Genomic DNA, 5,902 nt, shown 5'->3' on the forward strand with positions numbered 1-5,902 from the left:
CCTGACGGACCAGAGAAAAAATGCCTCTGTTTCAGCAGGTAAAGAAAGGTAGATCCCTGTTACATTTAAATTCTCAGGTCTGCTGAGTCTTTGTAAACATTTCCAGCTGTTAAAAGTGCGAGGGGTGGTAGAGGAAGGGGCAACATCAAGTTTGTGTGTTGAAGGGGTGCTTGGTATTCACAAGAAGAAAGGGTGGAGGGACTAAAGTTATAATGAAGTTGCTCTGAATGACCAAATTGAAAAGCCCAGGCTTCTCTTCGTAAGCCAAAGTGATCCGTAGACTACCAGAACACGTTGACTTAATCCATGGCATTCTTTGAAAGACTCAAGACCACATAAATGTGCAGTCTGTCCTTTTAGCTAAAAATACCCCAACTTAATGGGTTTGTGTTGCCACCTTTTGCCCTTCTGTTTTCCAGGATTGTTAAACCAGTAGTGAATTATGTAGCAGAAAGAAAACAGAGAAAGGGCTTGTTAAAACACCTTGAGAAAAAATTGAATGGTGTCTTTATTTGTTAAGCCACCAAGTTGTGTTAATCTTGTGATATTTTAGTGTGGAAGTCATGCAAGCCCACAGTTGGAAAGTTAGATCATGTTGTCACAGCTGGATCAGTTATTTTTCTCCGTTTCTATTGCTGTGCTGTCCAGAAGATTTTCTGTGCTTTAGAGCAAGGCTAAGTCTCTAGCATCTTTGATTTAAGCCAGCAGAGGTACAGCCTGATTGTAGTGGGGAAACAAATGCTCCTCACCAATTAATTTTTAAATAAAAATAAATTTATAATAAAGTAAATAATAAATATATAATAAATAATAAATTTATAATAAAGTAAAGCAAGATTGCAGGGATATTAATTTGCAGTCTTGGTTTAGTAAAGAATAGGAAACACAAGGGAAGAAGGTGAAACAATTGGAATGAGTGAATAACTTAACTGGAAATCTTACATGTATTTAATGTACCGCTGCCATCTGGATTATTTGGGGAGGGAAAAGAAAGTCTATAGGAAAATTACTTGGAACATCTGTGTGTCTATTCAGCACCTCATTTATAAGCTTGTTTTCTTAACTCTTGTTCTAGGAGTGCTTTCTGCGAACCAACATCATGCCAGCCCCGTCTGCTAATAGCAGGAAAAGAAGGGTACGGCCAGGTTTCTTACGTGGCACCCGTGGTGTTGCACGCTTTGGAGAAGTTTCCCGTTCACACCCTGGACCTTTCTGTTCTGCTTACAAACGTTGCATCGCCAGAAGAAATCTGCGGACAGGTACCTTTTTTTCTTTTTCTTCTCATCGGATTCACTGACTGTATGTAAAGGATCAATCGAGTTGCAAGTAAGGTGAGCAAAATTAATTGGTAATGGAGGTGGCCTTGTTTTAATGCGCTGGGATGTTTGCTTCTGTCTGAAAATCCCCTTTTCTTTTAGACAGCACCACAAACAATCTGGATGTTGTACATGTCCACATTTTCCATACCCAGTTTTACAGTGAGGCTGTTGCTAGCAGCTCAGGAAGCTGGGCGGTGTTGCTAATAAACATCTCTTTGTGGAAAGAAATGCTGTTCATGTCACTGGGATCCAGAAAGTAGTTCTCATTGCCTCCTAAGACTGTGTGCTCCCAGTAGATGGCTCTGTATCAGACTGCATGTCGGCTACTTTTTGTAGGCTTCTTCTAAATTATATTAGTAAGGCAACCGAGGTTTGGGGCTTCTGTTTATTTTGCTTTCGCACGGACATACACAACTTGTGCTGTTGCAGTATGTGCAATAAAAGCATTAACATTCAGAAAACACTTCATTTGCACAGTGATGTGGTTTTAACTAGAAAAAATGACCAGATTTGGTGTTTTTACTTTTAGGCAGGAAATCCATTTTCTTGTTTGGCATCACTACCTTAAAATATTTTTACCTTTAGTGGAAACGTTTGAGAGCCATACAAGTAAGGACAGACATGTTACACGACTGAATACTGATGTGTCCCTTAAGAGGGACATTTCCTTTCTTTGTTATGCGATGATTGTGGCTGTGGCCATATAGCTACGGTGTCTAGCCACTGCCTGAATATATCCTTCCCATCTTCTGACTAGAGTTCTCCGAATACTGATAATCTGAAAGGGTGCACAGAGAAATTCCTTATGTGAAAGGATGCTTGCCACTCTGTTCACGTAGTTTCATTTCATGGGGCAGTCAGATGGCTATGTAGCTATGTATTAACAGGTTCTTGTACGTGTTTTAGTTTTCTTACGCAAGCTTTCCTTTTCACTAGCTGATCCGAAATGCTCAGAAGACAGCACCAAGCACAATTTATGTCCCAGATATCCATTTGTGGTGGGACAACGCTGGACCTGTCTTGAAACTTACTTTTCTAACTCTACTACGTAACATTCCAGCATTTTTGCCAGTTTTGCTGCTTGCTCCGTCTGATGTACGTCACTCAGATCTCCCAGAAGAGGTATTTGTCAATACTTTCCTTACTATTTCTTCAGTGTCTTGTAATTTATGAATGCTTTCAGCATCAAAATGCTGTGCTTTCTTAAATGCATGCTGTTATTACTCAGGCACCCTAACAAATCACTTAAAATTTGCTTAGAGAAAAAGAATACTGTGAAAGCATCTGCTTAAGGTTTTTTCTGAGTCAAGCAAGTGACTTTCACCCCCTTCTCACACATGCAAAGAATAAATTAATACAATAATTCTGGTGGCTACAAAGTGGTTCAGTCAAGAATATGAAGTGCTTGAAATGACAAGAGGATGTTTTTACTGAAGAGATTTCTTCTGACAGTCTGCCATTCCATGCTATGTTGGGTAAACTGCTAATAATGCAATTTAGTAGAGAATTGAAACACTTTGATTAAAAAAAAATAAGTAAATCAGTTTCTTTCTTCATATAGGCCAAAGCTTTCCAAGCTGGAAAGCTGAGTTCCAATTTCTGCTAAAGTAACTTTGGAATTGAATTCTAGTTGTAATCCTAAATAAACTGTAGTAAAAGTAGGTGCAGAACTTCATTGACTTCTGAGAGTTTACATTAAGGGAAGGTGCCCAAAACAGGACCACGCTGTTGTCATTCTGATGATTTGGTCTCAGTCACTGGGGGAAGAGAACGGGTCTTACCTAGACGTGTTTATTATCAACTGCTTTGAAAGTGCTTGAGTTCCCACAGAAGTTTTTGTACAGGCTGTAAATTCCTTCTAAAATAAGTAGTGAAATTCCTCACCTACCTTTTATTACTAGAACTTGAAAATGGAGGAAGACGTAGAGGTACTAGCTACTTCAGACACCTTTTGGTAGAGAAATAAAAACTCAGCAAAAAGCCCTCACTTGTCTGCTGAAGCCTGTCTCTTCCCTCTATAGCCATAAAGGTTCTAAGTAAAGGCTGCAGCAAGGCAAGTAAATACAAAGGAGGCGCTGTTGGATGTGGTGAAAGCCATTACTTTACCAGTGTAGCGTACAATCCCTTCAGCAAGCTTTAATTCTACAGGTGATTCTTAAAGGTGATATTTGAATTTGCTGTGCCAGCCTGTGAAAATGTAGCGTTTTAAGGCCAGGATGATAACTTTTTTCAGTTTGTGTTCTTCAGGTTATTCTTAATTTGAAAAGGTACTCGTCTTTTTGGAATCGAAGATGAGTTTTTTGTGGCCTTAAATCTGAAATGTCTCTCCTCCTTCTGCTTTAGATGCAAAAATGATTTAATACGGAATTTGGAGAAGTGTGCAATATTGAGTTGCCTGGTAGGGCAGAGAGAGCAGCCTTTTTTTGAGGACCTAATTCTAAATGAAGTGGCTAAGCCTCCTGTAAAGAAAAGAGGTGAGGAGGATATGAGAAGTACATCTAAAACTTTCCTATCGAAGTTACTAGCTCTTTGGGCTTTGCTTTGGTGGTCATTTTCTGTCAGTAATTTGTCATATGCTTGTATTTGAGTACTGATTAATTGAAGTTGATTGGACATTGGAAGTCGTGCCTGTAGCACCACCAGCTGAGCCTCAGAAGCCACAAGAGGAAGAAGTAGGGATGCTGGAGGAGGAAGTGGAGGATACCTTGCGTGACCTTTGAATTTTCTTGAGGGACGTTACTCGCAGACTTGCCACTGACAGACGTTTCAGGGAATTTGCAAAGCCCGTTGACCCACAGAAGGTAAAGTAGTGCTGATCCGTGTGTGTCTGTAACTTGTCAGTGTTCGTATTTCTCAGCGTTTTGGGGAAGGTTCAACTTTGTTTTTAGGGCTGCACTGTAAGGATTTTGCAAGAAGCAGAGGCAGTGCTTTTACTTCTGCTGACTCTCAAATGTCTCTTATGGGATTATTCGCTGAAAGCCCTGGTTTCATTCTAAAAAGCCAGTCCAAATGCCAACACAGTTTGCTCGTGAAAAGGCTTTGATACGTAGGCGTGTCACAGCACTGAGAAGCACAGAGATCTTTCCTTATAATTACAAACAGTATTTACAGGAGTACTTGAGTGAAGTCTGAAGCCCTTTCTTGGACTGTCAGTTCCTGTGGGAACAGGAATAGGAGCAGCAGTTTGTAAAACTAAGTTTTGAGATCCTGTTCTCTGTTTCATCTGGAACTCCTCAATAGGAATCAACCATAAGTGCAGTGTGTTTTCTTTTTCCTCCAATTGGCTGCTTAGATGCCTTTTTCTCCTTAATTTATGAGATAAGCCTAAACTAGGGGCGTATATTTCAAAGACAGGTGTAACTTGAATATACCTGGGGATCAGCAAAGTCGTCTTCATGTGGGCCTCCACTGGCTTTTCTTCCCCTTTTCTCCTAGGTTCTTGAGCTGTGAAAAATCTAGACAGATACATATGTCCTCATCTGAACTGGTCATTAGGCTCCTCTTCTGCTCTGAGGGAAGAAATGAGCACCTCAGGGCCCAGTTATCTCATTCTAAAGTAGATGCCTGCAATAGGTACTTCACAGGTGCAATTCATGCACCTTTTCCTCAATGTCGACAACAAAGAGAATGCCGGATGGCTTGCTCAGCTTTCACTGTTGTGATTTTCTGAAGCAAAGTGAAATGAATCTCCCACCCTCAGTGTTTCTTCTCTACCATGCACGTGCTTCTGACCTCCCTACTTCTTGTTGTCCTCTTGTGGCCGCTCTAATGAAAAATGAAAAAGCCCTTCCATTTTTGAGAAGCAAACTGGTTAATTTCAGCATCTTCTGATGCATCGCAAATGTTCAGAGTTTTTAGGAAGTCGTTTATTTAAAGTCTTCAGAATAATTTTGGTAGACAGTGTGCAAGGTTAAGAAAACCTCTGAATGCTTGTATTTGATCTGCAGGTACCTGACTATGCCACAAGGATTAAAGAGCCGATGGATCTTTCAACAGTTCTGACTCAAATTGACTCGCGCCAGTACCTCGCTGCAGGAGACTAGCTGAAGGACATCGATCTAATCTGTAACAATGCCTTAGAGTACTACCCGGATCAAAGATCTACAGGTGAGGACGTGCTTTTTAGCCCTAGTTTAAAAAATCTGTCGAACGTATAGATGGATAAATGCTGTGTGCGCACAATAGACTTCGGATGGATTAGATGATTTTGGACATCCACAGAGAACATCTCTTACCAAATTGTAAATATTTTATCATTTTGCTACTTGGGCATGGAATTGTGATATAAGTGTTCCCAAGGAACTTGTGCTTTTGTTTTAATTAACTTCGATGTTGTTATGCTGAAAATATTCACTGAGAGAACCTTTCGGAACCAACCTATGAAGAAAGCAATTTTCTTCTGTGATCAAAACAGTTTCATTGGTTGGTAGACAACATTCAGGTAAAGTCTGTAAAATTTCAGATCGTCACAGCGCCTATGTTTTGGAAGGCACTGCATATTCAATGGTGAGGAACGAAATGGATACAGAGTTTAGACGACTTTGTGAACAAATTAAAGAATCTCGTGAGAAAAGAGGTACGTG

General features: G+C 40.2%; 1 long non-coding RNA gene across 1 annotated transcript; it reads left to right on the forward strand.

Moving 5' to 3' along the window:
• Positions 1 to 2,257: 2,257 nt before the first annotated feature.
• Positions 2,258 to 5,420, forward strand: LOC311429025. Its single transcript, XR_014688017.1, has 4 exons — positions 2,258 to 2,441; positions 3,663 to 3,793; positions 3,908 to 4,120; positions 5,267 to 5,420. It is a non-coding gene; the product is annotated as an uncharacterized lncRNA (long non-coding RNA).
• The last annotated feature ends 482 nt before the right edge of the window (positions 5,421 to 5,902 follow it).

The sequence above is a fragment of the Aythya ferina genome, assembly GCF_964211825.1.
Source record: "Aythya ferina genome assembly, contig: HAP1_SCAFFOLD_250, whole genome shotgun sequence".
In the NCBI taxonomy this organism is placed as follows: Eukaryota; Metazoa; Chordata; class Aves; order Anseriformes; family Anatidae; genus Aythya; species Aythya ferina.